Here is a 19,052-nt window from a genome sequence, read left to right as displayed (position 1 = left end):
TACTTCGGTGGAAGGATAAGGTGGAAAACGATTTTAATTACATTGGTGTTACCAAGAATAAATTCAATGCCGACGATGAAAGTTTGGCTGGATAAAATTATTTGCTCAGAATTTAGTGCGGAATGCGATCCATGCATTCATTTTATCACAAAAAAAAAAAAAATGCTTCATAGTTTGCAGGGCAAAATAATGTTAAAAGATTTAGTTCCCGTTTATTTAAATAGCAAAACTTCAAGTTTTGTGCTCCGCCCTTGACACAATTTTTGTTTGGACATATTCTCTAAAATTGTCGGGTGAGAGCCAAAAAAAATATCGTCTTTTTTGGCACACTCTCATACATATATATGTCGATTAACATATTTTTTATAATAAGACATTTTCTATTATTTAAATAATCCTGCGAATTTTTTAAATTAATTTAAATCTGTTTTAAGTGTATGTATGTATAATGCACTGTTAATCAAACATCACAAACAAATCAAACACAATTGTTGGACATGCGCTTCTATGGACTGCCTGCAATATATTTTATTTTAACATGAGGCGCTGTGTTTATTGTAGTATGCAAGTGTCGTTCTCGATTACGAAAATCAAAAATATATGTATAAGAGTTAATTTATAGAAGATTTTGTTATTTTATATAAAATAAAACTATTTTGTATGGTATTATTTAATAAATTGTCCAATAGGTTTTTAATATTAAATTAATAATAACAATAACTAACAAAGGTATATATATAAGTGCATTTACATGTGTAGTTTTCTGAATAGAAAATTCCCGCTAACCAATCACTTCCACATACTTACAAAATAAAAAAAAAAGAATGGGACGGCCTCTCATGATTGGAGTTGAACAATATTTTGATGAAATTCCATAAGTTCGGGAATGCTTCAAATCTCAAATATAAAAGTCAAATATACACAAATATCATTCCGTTATACATTTTTAAGACTGGGTGCGACTGCCTAAATTGCTACCTAAATTGAGAAAAAACCTAAATCGCTGGAAAGTGTCGGTGAAGCAATTTAAACAAAAAAATTTAGATTTTTTTCAACATACTTTTAGATCTAAATTTAGATGTAAAATTTTGAAAACAAAAAAATTATTAATATTTTATTTTGTTTTTACTTGTATTATAAATGGATATATGGGTACAAAATATGCTTCGCAAGACGCAGGTGCTTGGTTTGTATAGCGATTATTTTTAAAATACGGTGGTTATAAATCCAAATGGCTCCGCTGATGGTAGCAGTACAATTCGCGGTTTCTTGTGGAACAAATTTGAAATACAGTAAATATACATTGGTGAGCTGGGTGGACATGGTGAAAAAATGTGTTATTGAGGATATGCCTAATCTTGGCACGGTATAGCATGGACAACATGAGGTGATGACAAACGTCCTTCTTCATAATTGTCCAAGCGTGCGTGACCACTCACCACAACACCGGCACATTGGCAGGTGCAACCCTGCCACCCACTTAACACACCACACACTAACACATTCACACACATAAATTGTCAAACCACACATATATATGCATACAGTGGCGGATTTGGATATTCGCCGCCCCTAGACAATACATAAGTTGCCACCCTTATTTTCACAATAACAATATTTAACACAATGATTGCGATTTTCATTGCTTTATTACATTGTAGTTTGTTATTAATTTAACCTTAACTTTTTTCCAAATATTCCTGCGAATTCGCAAATACTGATTTGCCGAGTCAAGCTGACTCTAGTACTCAGAACTACTCAGGTACTCGAATATGGAAAATTTAGTATTCGGATACACGGACTCGAGTCCAGTACTCGAGTAATCATAGAAGCCAAAAGGGGATCGCGATTTAAATAATGCAATATATATTGGCCGTGTGACAGAAAAATCAACTTACTTCCCTACAAGACAGGTACCCGTTACCAAATCGATTACTTGATCGTCACCAATAACTTGTTCACCAATTATCATCTTAATGACTTTTGCATTGCTGTCGTGAAAAAGGTAATACATGCGCTCTCAAAATTGTGTACGTGTGACTCGCTTTCTCGCTCTTACCTATTGTGTTTTCGACATTCCTTCTCGCTCGATGTTATTTACATTTTTAAGTTACTTGATCAGTTATGTTTTCATTATCGCTAACCAAAACATATGCAACAACAACAACACGGGTAACTGTTCTATCGGTTACCAGTATCGGTTACCTTCTGTCAAATCGCTTTTTCCACGAATGAAACGCGTCCTTTATGTTCAGATAATATTTAATTATAAATAATTCATATATACAATGTTTTTTTACAATTTAAATTATTCCCTTATTACTCTAGTGAACTTTACATATGTGTATATTGATATGTACAAGCTAATTAAGTACAATAACGTCTATTAATAGCTGTGCCCTTTCTGAAACTTTCGAAGCTCAGTGATGATGCCCAATTTTTCCTGCGCTGGTGGTGTTGTTCAACATCAGTTTGCAGAGCCATATGAGTTTTGTAGGGATAATACCGGAAGCCCCAATTCGTGCTATCAAAGTCGATTTACAGGTGATATTGATCCTTTGGTCTTGACCCTTTCCCATAGTATGCTTGTTAGCGCCTTATCTGTGGTACTAAAAGGGCGGGGGGATAGTTTTTGCAGTTTTCTTATAATTTGAGCAAATTTATGTTCTTCCTTCAGCTACAGCTGGAATATTTGGAATATTGCTATGCGCACATCGTCAAAATCAAATTACCTAGAATGAGAAAGAAACTAATATCAGTAAGGATAGATTAAAGCTTTTAATATATTTAACCCGAAAAGTATTCTATAAATAGGGCTCCACAATTAGCTCTTTTCTGGGAGGCCAAAGGCGATTTCAGATAACTAGAATCAGGGGTACCCGAAGATACTTCGCTGTTGCATTCATAGAGAACACAACATTATAACAAGGGATAATTGATTGATGTTACGAAGGAAATTAGACGTGCTACAAAAACAAACAAATGCAGATGACTGTTTAATTCAACAACAACAACTGTTTAATTCATTATCCGAAGTTCTTGTATGGACGTGCAGTATGAAAAGTGCCAAGTACTGCTAAAACTGATTTCCCCGAGTAACCCGGGAACGAATTGATGTGAATACGCCTATACTTCTTTAGCGGCAGGGTCTAGAACCAGTTCCCTGTTGGACAGGAAAATAAACGTTTGGTTATCTCCAAGTTGATCATATGCTATTACAGAATATACTCGTTTGTTGCATCCGACCAGTACATCCAACTTTCCCAGATTTTCTGGGCTCAGCAAGGGTATCCTCCTGAATTGTGCATTTGTTGCACGCTGCTGCCTGGCCGCTCACGCAACAACACAAGACACGACGGAACTTTTCTTGGGACACCCAAGGTCACTAACGCTTCTCATGGCTCCAGCGGGTTAGGGGGCTTAGAGTATACCCGCGGTAGGCATGCCTGCGTAAGAGTCGCCTCTGTAAGATACCAAATTGGTTCAGGAGGTTGTGTAGCGCAACCCGTTCAATGGGTTGCCAGCGCAATATATAGCTTCTCCCACCCAATTGTGAACCTCACCTACCCGTGGCGAATCCTGTTTCTTTAACAGCCGAGGCTGTGGCGACCCCATGTTCCTTATGGATCTACATTTAAAGGCGCTTAGTTAGCTGACCTCGCTTACTTAAACGGTTGATTCTAAAGTAAAAACCGAAACAAAATATAGGTTAGGTTAAACTGGCGGGTTCATGACGACCTCACATAGGCTGAATGAGTCCGTAGTGTTACCAGAAGTTTGTTTTAACGACCAAGCTAAAAACCCTATCAACAACAGGACATGTTATAAAATAACTCCGTCCTCTTGCCAAATACCAGAAGCTTCCTAGAACTTAAGCCACTTGCTGCTTCTAGATCTGACAGCTGTCAGCTGGAGTCAGCCTGGCAAGCGCCGGGCACGAGTACAGAACGTAATCGATCGTTTCCTCCTCCAAAACCCGCACTTCCTACATCTGCTATCACTGACCAAGCCTAATTTAAAGGCATGTGACGCCAGAAGGCAGTGTCCAGTAAGAATACCAGTCATGAGTCTACATTCTACAGTTTAATGATAATGAAAATATAAGAATCAGTGTTTATGAATAACATATTTTAATTAATCTCTTACAACAACGTGATCGGTGGCTACATCGCCATGTAGATAGTGTGGTGTTCCACCTTGTATAAATGTAGGTACTGTATGTGCTCAACCGTGCCAATAAGCATAGTTTGGTATTTGTGCAGGCATCAGTATAGCATACATTGGTCCAGTTCGGTGTGCACCAGCCACTGGTACAAACACTTTTGAATGCATAGCTTTCATATAGATTCGATGTCCAGCAGTGCTCCGGTTGTGCCAAAATGTAATGGGCTGCTCAGTCTCTTGGTACAGCTTTATAGGTATGGGCGGGTGCAATGTATTACTAGTCTGCTCAAGATCGTATGGTACATAGATGGCTCGAAGACGCCAGAGGGGATTGGAGCCAGAGTTTTCGGACCCAGAACCAAAATATCAGTAACTCTAAATGCACATCCGAGCATTTTCAAGCGGAAGTATTCGCCATAAGTTAGTGCGCTAAGCTGAACCTTCAGCGCTGATACCCCAATGAAACAATTGCCATACTCAGTCAGGCAGTCAGGCCCCACTAAAGGCATTTGCGGCGTTCGAAATAAAGTAAGCGCTGGTCCTTCAGTGCGTAGAAAAGCTAAATCAATTAGGATTACACAAGGTAGTACTGTTGCCCTGGGTCCTAGGCCACAGGGGAGTAGAGGGTAATGAGCAGGCGGACTCAGTGTTTAATTTATTGCGTCCCTCCCACAAATTGTCATCCTCACAGCAGATCCTTGCAGCGGGTCTGCGCCATACTCTCCTCTTCCGGGAAGGTATCGACCCCAATCCGGGTCCTTCTCCTGACCCCGGTCCTGAGAAATGAGTTTGCTGCGTTTGGCGGAAAAGAATCTTTTTAGGACGGTCATATATATAAGGGCCTGAAATATTTCAAAGAAACTTCCTAATCACATAAAAAGTAGTAATAACTTCAATACTTTTAAAAAAAGTTTATTGGAGCAGAGTAAAACCCTTCCAATAAGATAAAGTTTTTCTCCTCTTATTTTTTACATGATATATCCGATACTGGAGCGCGAAAAGGGAATGGTAATATTGGAAGCAGCAAAATACAATGCATCCGGCCCTAAGGAAAAGAAAATCGGTCGCCACCTGTAACTCCAGACAGTTCCAAAAACTAATTTCGCTGGAATTCGGTATTTCCAGCTGATATTTACTATTGCTGATCGGAATCACTCGCATTCCGACAGCATTAATATAACAATAAAATTATATAATGTGTAACAAAAATATCGAAAATAAGGCCAAACAAAAGTTGGAACAGGGGGGATTGGAAAAACGTCCTTTTCAACCTCCCATTATATGTTGAGCTGTGCTAATCGAAATCTTCATGCATTCCGACAGCGTCTTTACTAAACAAAGTTGAGGGGTGATTGGATACACGTTATTTTCAATTTCCAACATCCAAAGACATGTTTAGCTGTGCTGATAGGAGACTAATACATTCCGACAGCTTAAAATACACATATAATTGAAAAATATAAGTTCCAAATTTTGTTGCCTTAAGCTGGGAGCACTGGAGGACTGTAAACGCGTCCTTTCCAACCTTCCTTAAATGAGTGGCTCCCATACTCGTCCCTTTGTCACGCTAGTAAATATGCTGATCGGAATCGCATGGCATTCCAACAGCATATTCAATAGAAATAAGTGATTATAACAATGAATTGTACTTAGTTTTAGGCCTAAACAGCCGTAATAATAAATAAATTAAATTAAAAAAATAAGTACTCTTGTCAGTGTTTCACGTGCAAGGGATGGTTGCATCGGATAGGTTGCTCTGGGCTAGATTCCAAAATCCAGCGTCCTCGTAACTTTTATAAATCGTTTGTGGCTCTTGTTGTTCACGGCCTCATTACATTATGAGGAAATACGGCACCTGAGAACACAGCCGTATGAAGCTAAAAAAACACAAGCATGTCTTCAGTGAACTCCACAAGCAGGCGTCGGATCTCTATGCCGGTGATTCCTGTACTCAAGGAACAAAACCAGCAGAGGATGAGCACACTCTCCCTAGGGAAACGAGAATAGTCACTCTAGCTTAACTTCGAGCTGGATAACGTAACAGGTTAAACTCTTACCTATCCAGAATCAACCCCGACATACAAAACATTGTCCTGCTTGTAATGTGTCCCCACATGACACCAACCATCTCTTTAACTGTATTGTGGAACCAACGCCTCTAACACTCCTCTCATTATGGTCCACCCCTGTTGAAACAGAAAGTTTCCTTGGACTCCCGTTAGAAGCCATTGATGACAATTTGTGATCGGTCGCACCTATTGGATGAGACGAAGCACTGCTATAACAACAACAGCAGGCGAACAACCCGGAAAGAGAGGCAGCAACTGCATTACCCATCGATCCCGAGCCGTTCCTGGCAGTTGGCTCACTCAATAAATGCCCCTAATAGTAGAAGGGAGGGAAAAGAGAGAACACTGGCGCAATATGCCAGGCCTGTGTCAATCTAAGTTAGTGTTAGGGGGTTACAGCACAACTCGATATAGGGCATTAATAGGCTTCTCAAAAAGATAACCTAAGAATCCTAACGGCTAATCTTACAAGACACTGTAGACTGAACAGTCACATGCAAAAGCTGGGTATAATATCGAACAACACATACCGATTTTGTGATGGATCAGCAGAGGCGGACCATATCCTTCTATTGTGCAATTTCAAGATGTAGGGCTAAGTTTATGGGCTCACCATGGCCAGAGCATTCCCACATTTAATCCCGCAAGCCAAGAACACTGCTGGGGTTCATCAAGGAAGTCGGCTAGGATGAGGTGCTGTGAAGGAGATGTGCAAGTCACTGTGCAAGCCTCAATAAATTATCTATCTATCCACGTTCCGGTAACAAGCACCATTGTGGTACTAGCCCCACCATCTCGGGAACTATTGACATGACTACATTAAACCTTCTAGGGATTGAATATTAATAATGACCGCAATGCAAAAGTCTACTAAAATTTTAACTGGCTGTGGGTAGTAAGGTGTTGATGTCCTCTGTTAACGCAATATAATGACAACTGCGACGCAGGGAGAATGACAAAAATCTTGTAAATCTACTGATAATAATTAATTAATTCCTCCTTCTATGCAGTTCTATGCATACATACATATGTATTTTTCTCTCCAAACGCTAATTAAAAAAATTAATTGGTTTTCACATGAACTTCGAACTCTGTCGTATTTGCATTCTTCAGTTGATTATCAACAAAAGCATGACAAATTATTTAATATGGTAGCCAATTTACTTACCCTTTCTGGTGCGATGATTCCTGGACAATCGGGCCTGACTAGACGCGATATTTTTTTTTTTTTGCCTTAAGAGAGCGTGCTTAACGCGAACCATGTTATGGCACACCTTTGGTGATGCAAACAATCAGACATTTCTGCTTCTAATGCTTCTAGGATAGCAGCAGCAGCTCCTGATGGCGCCACATACATAACAGTTGCATGCCGATCAGTTGCCTTTTTTGCTCTGACTACCTATTCAATTTTAATTCACATTACATTATCTACTATTGCAATTTTTAATCAATACAAATCAATATAAATTACCGAAGCAAATACTGGCAAACCAAGATGCGTGTTCCCCCCTTTTTTAGGGAAATACATCCAACCAGTTTGGTACCGTATTCCAAAGCATGTTGGTTGTAAAGTACCTTGTATCCTTGGCAAATGACACGTGAATATGCATTTAATTGTAGATTTCCTCTGATTTTGGTCTATTCTGAGCTGCATCGCAACCCGGCGGAGATGCTATCTATTAGAGTAATATGAAATTTTTTTTATTATTTAAAAATGCACATACGTATGAATGAAAATCAGAAAGTAAAGGTAGTAGTGCAGTTTACGGTACCCACCCTAAAGTTGGGCCAAGATTTTCGAGTGAGGTATCAAAGGACGCGTATTAATACCGAGAACAATAATCCGAAGGCGGAAAATAAAAATGTTATCTCTGTCCGGAGATATTTGCAGTTGAATTTGGCGATTTAATGTGGTTGTTGTTGTGTTTGTACCCACAAAAAAAATTGTGCATCACCGTGGCGGTAGCCACGGTTATACCACACACCCGGACTTGGCATGGCGTAGCCCAGGGTTATTTTTTATAAGCGCGGCCGAAGGCCGCCAACGCAGAAAGGTGTTCTGAGCAAAAATACTATGGATCCCACCCCCGGTTTCGGAGGGACCCGCGGGTCTTTTTTCGGTTTTTCGTTAATATCTTCGGATTCTTGATCTAGACGTGAATACGCGCCTTTTGATACCTCACTCGAAAATTTTGGCCCAAATTTCGATGGGTACCGTAAACTGCACTTTTACCAAAGTAATTAATGTTGTTGTTGTAGAGATAAGGACACTCCCCGTTATCGACTTTGTTGGTCCTTTGCCGGATGCAGATCGGGTACGTTCTGGGAACAAATAAGGTACTAGCCCGGCCATATCAGGAGCGATTTAGTATGACATGAAACCTTGTAGGCCATCCCGTCGATTCTATACAACTTAATATGGTAACGATTTAAAAGACGGTGCATCACCTAATTTTTATCAAAAATTATCAAACGAGGAATCAAAAGACGCGCCTCGATCTCCGTTTTTATTATTATTTGATATTTTTAAATTAGGTGGTGCACCGTCTTGTAAAACGTTACCCTTAATATTATTTTGTGCGAAGGCCGCCAACGCAAAAAGATGGTCTCTGCAACAACATTTTTAATTTCCGTCACACGTCACAACTAAAATTAACTTAATATTATTTTGGGCGAAAAACTTTAATTTCCGTCACATGTCACAACTAAAAGCACAAGATATTTTTCGTTGTAAACAATGCTATTTTTTCTCCGTTTCAAAGTTTCCCGGAATAATTAATGAACTGTCATTTCGATGACAGCATGAAACGTCGATGTGTTAGTGGATAGCGAAAAAAGTTTTGAAAATGTGGGTGAACTACCCTACAAGAATACTGACTATCATATGACTATCATCTGATTGTCAGCAATGTCAACCTAACGATCAGCGCCTCATACAAACTTTCTATCACAAACTTAAGGGACTTGCGCAAATGTGATGTAAACAACTGTGTACGTGTGAGTTTTTGTCTTCTTCTTATACACCAACATGGCCTACTGATTAAGTATATAGCCGTACTGCTCACTCTCATTCATTTTCCTGGATCAGTGCTGACACTCTAACTATCAAAAAGTGTCATAAATGATAGTTTACTGTAGATATCAGCTTTGCCTGTTATACTATCACAAATGACCATTATTATATTCCGCCAAAAATGAAACAATGCTTTTTGCTTTTTATTTACTTTATTTCATTACGTTTTTAATTTTGTACGTGATAAAAGCATACGTGTTTCTTGTTTGTTTAGTTTTATAAGAATTCGAGTTCAGAATGTTCAATTTAAATTCAGAAAATAACAAAACAACAGAAGAGCGCTTTCCTCATGCGGAAACACATTTAAAAATGAATCACCACTAACCATTATTATTTTTCGCATATCAATTTTTTGAGTGCGCCCCACACATTCCGACAGCTTTTGGTATTTTTTAGTGAAATCCTCTCTTTTTCATTTTTTAAATTTATTTTTTATATGGATTTCGTCGGTGGAAAATGGCGGAATTTAAAAATAACAAAACAACCGTGATAATCATTTGATTGACATATGACAGCCAGTAGTGACAACATGATTAAATCGGATAAACTGTTATCGCATACATAAAATTCCGTTGAGAATTATGTATCTGTCTCACATGCATAATGGTATCTGCTGTATGTTCTTTTACTAGTCATTTTACGGTCATTGTGACTTTCTGCAGCGGTTATATTCATAGTCACGTTTGCATGGGCGTGATGAACTTTTGTGACCAAATTTTCCGTTTCGTTCCTATTAATGTGATCGTGCATTCCGCTCCCACTTATAGGATGTGAGCATAGCACTGTGCTGCTCACACACGTCACTATGCTCGTCAAATGGCGGTCATTTTTCCGTCATTTCACTCTACATTTTCGAGTCATTTGACAATCAATTTTACTGCGGTTTTACCATTTATATAACCGCCATATAACGTGAATTTTACCTGCAGATTTACTTTACCTGGAGCAGCCATATGAATAAAATATGAACCAAAAAAATTGAATTTTCAATATTTATTATTTTCAATATTATTATATATGTACATGAACTTGGAACTTATATTAATCCAGTTCATATAAAACAGAAGAACTTTAATAATAAATAAACTCGCTTAATTAGTTTTTGTTTTCCAATTAAAATATCTTCTAAGCGAGCAAAAAATAATTTTAAGCTTCAGAAAAAACTCCAATTATTTGAATAATCTACAACTTAAAGCTTAGTAGAAATTCAGATCAAGAATATTCAAAGGTGTCGTGGATCCGATTGCTGTCGTAATTGAAGAACTTAAAAATGTACGACTATTAATTGAGTCAGACTTATTATTGTTCTAAATCTAATCATTCAAGCAATAATTCTGCAACCCAAAGCAGGAGTATTGATTGGTTTCAAATCTAATTCCGACAGCAATCGTATCACATCCCTTGTTATATATGTACGTGATATTGCAACTTAAATTAATACAATTGATATAAAGAAAAGTAAGTGCTTTAATAATAACATAAACTCTCTTAATTGGTTTTTGTTTTCCAATTGAAATCTTTTCTAAGCGAGCATAAAATAATTTTAAGCTTCAGAAAAAACTTCAACTTAAAGCTTAGTAGAAATTCAGATTACGTTTACTCTTTTTTCAAATCAAGAATATTCAAAGGTGTCGTGGAATCCGATTGCTGTCGTAATTGATGAACTTAAAAATGTACGACTTGTAATAAAGTCAGACTTATTATTGTTCTAAATCTAATTATTCAAGCAATAATTCTACAACCCTTAGCAGGAGTATTGATTGGTTTCAAATCTAATTCCGACAGCAATCGTATCACATCCCTTATTATAAATGTACGTGATATTGCAACTTAAATTAATACTGTTGATATAAAGAAAAGAAAATACTTCAACAATAAATAAACTCTCTTAATTGGTTTTTGTTTTCCAATTGAAATCTTTTCCTGTGCAAGCACATCGCTAACCTGTGTTGGCAAAAGATATGATTATACTGTCTTCGATAGATAGTCGGACGAGCCGCTACTCGGCGAAGTAGAGATGACCGTTGTGTCGGTGGCAGCTGTTACAACAGCAGTTTCTAACTTTACACCATCCGTACAGTGTTATGAATGCTTCACTGCCTTTTCCAATTGCTTGGCGCCAGCAATTTTTGCTGTTTGTAAAGCTTTAGCTGTAATGCAAATATATAGATGGGTTAAAGTGGCTTTCGTATGTTATTCAACAACTCACCCTATACCATCATCACAGCCTCCTCATCGATTTTGAATATGTGTACTTTTTCAGTATTCAGACCCAGTTCGTGCAACCGATTCATTCATATACTGTGGGTATTTGAGCCGTAGACGCAATGGAAGATATTTTGATTCTTTTTGAAGTGTAACATTTGTAAACAGTTGGGTTTCTCTGCTGTCACCATCACCACTAGAGAGCTATTGAAGAAACGCTCGACCAAGATAATATGTGAGATTTACACGGATAGATTTCTTCCACCTTTTCACAGTTATTGATGGAGAAAATGCGAAAGCCATATTTACCATCCAATACCGAAATAGAACTGTAGAGGAAGAAATATTTTATAAAATTTAATAAAATCAAAAAATGATAGTTGTGCTAAAATGGGGTAACGTATTGTATGTTAAAGTATAGCGAGGTATCAGCGGCTTTGTCCTGGTGAAAATTGAGTTTGAATAGGTTTTATTCTTCATTCTTAGAAACATGTACGAAGGTACCTGGTAAGATATTAAAAATCCTCAACGCTTTTTTTGCTATAACTTAAAAAAACTCATATTCAAACTTCTGCTTAACTTCTACATATCAATAGCTACCTTTACCACCAGGAGTCCCTATTGCTTCTACGCCTATGCTATTGTTTCCTACATCGATGAACTTTGTAATAAAATAAACAGCTATCTCCCCAATCTCTCCAGTTTTGTCGCCTCGCGAAACCTGATATTTTCATCAACCAAATCATCGGTGACCTTATTTAAAACATGCCAAATGTCGACCGTGCTTGGGAGCAGTGGTGGACCCAACAGAAGAGGAGATCGAGCGCTTGGCATGGGCTCATGAGGCGGTAGAAGTAGGTCGAAGGCAGTTCAAAAGGTTTGCTGCGTGAAACCCTCGGTTTTGCAACCGGTATGAGGAGGAAGAAGCGTCGAATGGCAGAAAGGGCCCAGTCCCAGAGCCGCGACGCAGGGCAGTCCCATAGACAAGACAAGTAGGCCCAAAGCTGTAAGACAGATGGGCCCCAATAGCGAGGTAGCAACTACCTCGAAGGCTGCGAGTCAGAGGGAAGTTCCAACTATGGAAGTAGGAGATAAGCCAAAGGGAGATAACGCTAAGACTCCGACTTTCTCGGAGGTGCCAAAGGGAAATAACACTAAGACGCCGGCTTTTCCCGAGAAAATGAGTGATGTGGCAAAGCAGTCACTGACTGTGGCGCTGGTTGATCGTAGCAGTCCTTTCGAACAGATGACTAGTGAAAGGTGGAGATCTGTAGAAAAGGAGCTTAAGATGATGCGGGAATAACCAAGTAAGCTCCTTCCAACCTTTGATTCGGGGGATGGTATAATGGTATGAAGATGATAGCGTGCGACAACATCGCGAGCTTGCGGTGGCTGGAGGAAGTGGTTCCAAACCCCCAAAGGCAGGGCACGAACGCGCGTTTTGAGATGGTGGATAAAGCGCAAATCCCCAAGGTACCAAAAGTTAAGGTATGGATACCATGCGTGATGAAGTCGGAGGATACAATGCGACTTTTTCAGAATCAGAATCCGAACATACCGACACAGGATTGGAAGGTACTTACTGTATCTTGGCCTACGGAGGAAGGTCAGTTATACATCCTCCAAATAAATAAGCAGGCGGAGGATATATTGTACGCGCAGCTTGGAAAAATGTCCTTAGGTACAGGCAAAATTTATATGCGACTCAGGAAAAGAAGTCGCGGGTATTAAAGTCCTAACACGCTGGACGTGGGCGAAGTCGAAAAGGACCTCAAAAGCCTAAGGGAAAAAAGACAGGTGGAGGTAGCCCACGTCACTCCGAATGTGTTAGAAGGGGACCAACAGCCAGATGGTGCTGTGAGTCGCACAGAGGAACACCCGGCACAACAGGTACAAGAGTCTGAAGGGGGCTTCGAACACTCTAAACCAAAAGGGCTAGGGGAGGACGACGACGTCCCGATGAAGGTGCTGGAGGGGGAAAAGCAGCCCATTGGTGCTGCGAGTCCTACAGATAAACCTCCAACACAGTAAAGTGGCGTCGAGCGAACTCCTCCTCCTAACGCGCTGATCCAGGAGCCGTGGCTTCCATCGGGAGGAAAGGTTTCTGGAATTAGCGCGCGCGGATTTGGCGTTTACTATGCGCAAAGGGAAGGACGTGTGCGAGCTGTAGTAATGGTAAGGAAACAGCTGCATTCATATATGCTGCCTAATTACACTACTGAGGACCTCGTAGTGGTGGTGAAATCGCCGGGCTCAGATGGTACATGTCCGGCCATGCTACAAGTTTCAAGTAGGGCGGTCGTGGGATGGCTTAAAATAATATTCGATGGGTGCATAAACTGAATCATGTACCGCACTCTTGGAGAACTGCTCGTGTAGCTTTCCTACCAAAGGCGGGGAAGATCGGTCACGTGTATCCCAAAGATTATAGACCCAATAGCTTACCATCATTTCTGCTCAAAACCTTTGAGAGGCTGCTAGATGTGTACATAAAGTCCAACGTGGATAAAAAGCTGCTCTCCACAACACAACAGGCGTACACCAAAGGCAAGTCAGTAGACACCGCATTGCATAGGGTGGTAATAGGCATAGAAAAAGCCCTGGAATATAAGGAATATGCTCTAGAAGTCTTCTTAAGCATTGCCGGGGCTTTCTAAATGAGCGATTATTGATGGTCTTCATTACGTTAAAGTACATCCAGCCTTACCCAGATGGATCGACTGCATGTTAAACTGCAGTAAGATTACATCGCAATGGGGATTGTACGCGGCCACGAAATTAGTGGACAGGGGCACTCCGCAGGGAGGGGTGCTATCAGCTCTGCTGTGGACGCTGGTCATTAACCAGCTGCTTAGGGGATTCTACGAGGGACCAGAAAAACTTACGGTTTACGCAGATGACGTTGCATATGGTCTTGTTTACAAAGAGGTACAAGGTCCCTAATTGGACCAGGCCTAAGTTAGGAGGGGCGACCCTACGGGAGAAACCTTGCACAAATTATCTAGGAATGATCCTAGACAGTAAGCTGTCATGGAAGCTTAACGTGGAGGAGAGGGTGAGGAAGGCTTCAAAAGAACCGGCATATACGATCAGAAGGAACTCGATGACGATGCCTCAAAACTAACAACCAAAAGCAATAATTATCATTTCACTGACACAAATTTTATAGTTTTTTTTCGGGATTTGGACACAATGTTGTTGTTGTTTTTGTAGCGATAAGGTTGCTCCCCGAAGGCTTTGGGGAGTGTTATCGATGTGATGGTCCTTTAGCCGGATACAGATCCGGTACGCTCCAGTAACACAGCACCATTAAAGTGCTAGCCCGACTATCTCGGGAACGATTTATGTGGCCACATTAAACCTTCAAACCTTCGCCTCTTACGACAGGCATACCTACCGCAGATAAATTCTGACCCCTAACCCGCTGGGGGTATTTGGACACAATCTTTTCATTATATTACTTAACAATTTAAAGGCTTCATTCTGTATTGCGAACGATAGCTCAGACGAACGATTCGCCTCCAAACGATATCGTCTAGCAATGGTATTCTCTATCATTTTCGTTCGGTCTTTACCTTTCTAACTAACAGGAAGGCAAAAGTAATTGTTAAGTGATAAGTTGCCATTGTTTAACATAGTGCAAATACACTAGCGATTCGTCTCTGATCCGCATCGAAAGTTCGTTTCGTAATAGAGAATGAGGCCCTAAGATTAGACATTTTTTTCAATTTGTATTTTGACTTACCAGCAACAACAGAATCATGTTTAATTGTACGCCGCACAAGCAATTTAGCATCATGTAACGAAGCTCAGTTTCTTCCAAAAATTGTTCAACACTGCCACGTAAAATCAATGTACTTGTTCTAGCATTAACGCAACCTTTAAATAATTATAAACTATAAAAATGAAATTAATGTCAAACCTTGGAAAATGTTGAAACGTTCACCACCAACCTGACGTTCTTCAAAGTAATCACATTGACCCAAAACACTTGAATTAATATCATTAGCTGTAGTCATAACAGCACCACCACAAGCTTTCATTCTACGTTTCCAATCTTCTTCTGGTACATGAACAGCACAGAACATATCACGATCTGCAAAATACTGTGTATCAACATCACCAATTGGCAATTTAGAAAACACAACATTGGCGCCTTACTTAGCTAGTTTATTCTACAGAATACGCCATTCAGCATCAACAATTTTCTGATACTCTTGGACATTAGAGGACATTGCTGTGGCAGATCATTTTTCCAATAACACTTTGTTGCTCCTTTGATTGGCGCTTCGACATGTACAGCCATGTCATATTTTAGCATGCATAATTGTAATGCCTTACGTATAGCTTTAATGATGATACGTGCATGCACGCCTTCCTCAACATCTGGCTTAACTTGTTTTAAGATTTCACATGCTTAAAATACTACTGAAGTGGTGCCATCGCCGACCTGATAAGAGAAACATTTTTATTCTACACATTCTAATATAACAAAAAACTTACCTCAGCATTTTGAGATTTGGCGATGTCTACTAGAGTTTTACGGCTGGATTCACAATATCCAATGGTTTCATAATGGTTTCCCCATCATTTGAAATTGTGGCCTTACCACTGGAATCAACAATATGCTTGTCAATACTACGTGAACCCAATGTAGTGCGTACAGTGCCACAATTGAATGGGAGGCATTGATGTTGGATATGAGTTGAGGTTTACCATGGGAGCTATCGGTACCCAAGCATTTTTTACACAAATACTCATGTAACCAATACAAGTTCAAGATATTCATATTTATTGACACGCTGTCCGGTATGGCCCAAATGTTGGAAATATGCAGTTGGCACTGTTGAGAAAAAATATGGATCAATGAACACAAGTAAAAGTGAAAGATTTTTTTTACCATCTCTTGTTACTTTCCACATTAGACATTGGAAACGACGACCAGCATCTACAAGAGCCTTGCAACGATTGCATCTAATTGCACCCAATTCACCAAAATTTACAATGGGTGGCTCATATTCACCCTCAACCGTGCGTGCCATTGGTGAGACGGTAAGTGTAATGGACAAAGCTGTTGTATTTAATAAATCAGCTGTTGCAGGTATGCAATACAAAGACGACCTGCAAAGAAGAAAGATCAAGGTAATTGCCAAGCAAAACATTAATTTCGATTATCGATACCTAACGTAACGTGGCGAGGAGTTACCCTGATCTTCTACCACATATTTTGTGGTCACAAATGGTGGTAATAAACCCTGTTCATTAGTAATAAAAGCACCACCAGCGCTATTTTGATTTTCAATGATAACGCTTATCGGATTTGGCATCTGATCGGGATCTAAACGGCGTTGGGCTTGATCATACTATTGCGGCTGTTGATATTTACCAGTAACAGGTGCAAGTGGTTGCTAAAGAAAATAACACAAAAATAATCATCAGCAAATTTGTAAATTATTAGTTGTATTAACATACATTATAACCAGGACGTCCGGACGTGTCCGGGTATTGGAGGTTGACCGGGCTTGGGTGGTTGACTGAGCATTGGCGTCTGTCCAGGTTGTGTTGGTGGCATCATAAAAGCCATCAATAACAAGTGCCAAGAATATATCCGCGGCATACCTGCCGACCAAAATGATTCAGGGGGTTGTGATTGCCAACCTCACCTACCCGTGGCGAATCCTGTACCTAACAATTTGGTGTGAACAATTGGTGCCAGTTAACCCTCTGAAATAATAGGCGCAATTGTACGCCATTGTGTTGGCATTAATTTGGCAAAATGCAAAAGCTTTTCATCCTTCTCCCATGACCATTCTGTCTTCTTTATGCTAGGATGAAGCCATTCGTACCAGCGTGCCTTACATTGCTTGGCAGATTTGCGGTGCAGCAGTTATGCAATACGTGACCACTGGTTTTTACCATATTTCATTACAGCTGCTTTGAGGATTTCATCCTGAAAGTTATCAATTTAGTTAATAAACGGCCAAGAGTAACCAGTCGCGTCAAATGCTTACCTCAGTGTTTCTCCACACACCATCTTTTATCATAATTCGCGGCATGGTGCTACATAATTGTGATGTCTTTCGATGAGCACAAAAATCAAATAAAAAATTGTTGTCGAAATAAACAGCAAAAATCATTGTATATTAAAGACTTTGGGAAAATTTTAGAATAGCACCCCCCGAGTTAGGGGTAAAACTTGGTATCAAATGAAATAGGGAGTTCTCCCGATCACAAATATATATATTTTAAAGTGTGCAAACTTATAATTTAAAAGTTATTTGTTGTTAAAGTTTGCAAATTTAGCAAATTTCTATAGCACTTTAAATTACAATTTACACATCTTTCAAAACCTTAATCCACATACATATCTATATAAATTGGCAACGATAAACTTAAATTGCATTTTTGTATATTTCACATTTCATTTTTGCATTGTTTTCACTTATTATAAATGTTTTTATTAAATCAATCGCGCTTTTGCAGCAACATGCACATATATATATACATATATTTTATTGATGACATTACAAAGCTGTGCTGCCACATATATATACGTATACACATATAAAATTTGTATAGAAATTTGCAAACTTTAACACCAAATAACTTTTAAATTATAAGTTTGCGCACTTTAAAATATATATATATGTGATCTGGAGAACTCCCTCTTAATTTTAAATCTTTCCGGAGATATTCCATTTAAAACTCTCTAAATTGAAAAAATTTTCGACCACCAAATGTTTTGCTGTCTCTGCTGAATTAGAAATGGCGGATTTTTTTGCACGCAAAAATGACGTATTTTGCTATCCCTATAAAAATAATAGGTGCGAGAGAGCACGATACATTGTGGGAAAGCTAAATTTGTCAACATGCTATTTCATTTGGAGAATTTTTCATTCCAAATCGTCACCCCTGTCAAAATTTCGTGTGTCTGTGTGCGTTTTTGGTCACACGATTTTTGCAGCGTAGTTACCACCGTCTTGTAGGGTTTTTATCATATCGATATTTATGTATCATCAGCATTGGAGGTCAATCGTTTACATTATTGACTGCAATTGTATTTTTCTAAATAGTATTCTTCGACTATGTGTGTTATTACTTGGTGATTTCTAACACGCTTCACATGCGATTGAATGCAAGGCATGTAAAAAACTTTACATATATATAAAGAAACGATACACAAAATCAAAGCCCACACAGTAGTTCGGATTCAAATTCTGTCGCCTCTAGCAGTCAATCAAAAGAAGCAAGAGTAAGTCATGAAATTGGAAACCAAGGTCACAGTGATTGATTACGAGAAAGACTCGAATCTCCCACGTAATCTCCAATGGAAGGTTTAACGCAGTGAAAAGAAAAAAATGAGAAATACGGAATATCGATTTTAATAAATATATATTCAAATAATGATTTAAAGAATGAGGATTTAACAATTGAATTGTGTTTCGTATAAATGTATACTCAAAAGGTAATCTTAGTGATTTTAAAAATAAGGTGATAACAATTAAAATTGTGGTTAGTATTGATGTACTCTTACCTTAACG

At 39.0% G+C, this 19,052-nt stretch overlaps 3 long non-coding RNA genes across 6 annotated transcripts in view; all 3 read right to left on the bottom strand.

Moving 5' to 3' along the window:
* Window positions 1-2,249: 2,249 nt before the first annotated feature.
* Window positions 2,250-9,023, bottom strand: LOC137236014 (uncharacterized). 2 transcript variants are annotated; one of them, XR_010948216.1, is made up of 4 exons: window positions 8,467-9,023; window positions 7,705-7,909; window positions 7,402-7,632; window positions 2,250-2,732 (listed from the first exon to the last, which is right to left on the bottom strand). It is a non-coding gene; the product is annotated as an uncharacterized lncRNA (long non-coding RNA). The 2 variants fall into 2 exon arrangements; XR_010948215.1 differs by having other exon boundaries at window positions 8,796-9,023.
* A 1,261-nt stretch (window positions 9,024-10,284) lies between these two features.
* LOC137236008 (uncharacterized) overlaps window positions 10,285-19,052 on the bottom strand; it is a 48,571-nt gene continuing 39,803 nt past the window's right edge. For all 3 annotated transcript variants that reach the window (XR_010948203.1, XR_010948204.1, XR_010948205.1), the window contains 4 exons: window positions 15,465-15,607; window positions 15,257-15,407; window positions 11,516-11,840; window positions 10,285-11,456 (listed from right to left, as the gene is read on the bottom strand). This is a non-coding gene — a long non-coding RNA (uncharacterized lncRNA). The remainder of the gene's footprint in view (window positions 11,457-11,515; window positions 11,841-15,256; window positions 15,408-15,464; window positions 15,608-19,052) is intronic.
* On the bottom strand, window positions 16,486-18,236 carry LOC137236015 (uncharacterized). The gene is made up of 4 exons (XR_010948217.1): window positions 17,523-18,236; window positions 16,984-17,461; window positions 16,693-16,919; window positions 16,486-16,632 (listed from the first exon to the last, which is right to left on the bottom strand). It is a non-coding gene; the product is annotated as an uncharacterized lncRNA (long non-coding RNA).

The sequence above is a fragment of the Eurosta solidaginis genome, unplaced genomic scaffold (assembly GCF_040869045.1).
Source record: "Eurosta solidaginis isolate ZX-2024a unplaced genomic scaffold, ASM4086904v1 ctg00001206.1, whole genome shotgun sequence".
In the NCBI taxonomy this organism is placed as follows: Eukaryota; Metazoa; Arthropoda; class Insecta; order Diptera; family Tephritidae; genus Eurosta; species Eurosta solidaginis.
This window is presented reverse-complemented; position numbering and strand designations above follow the sequence as displayed.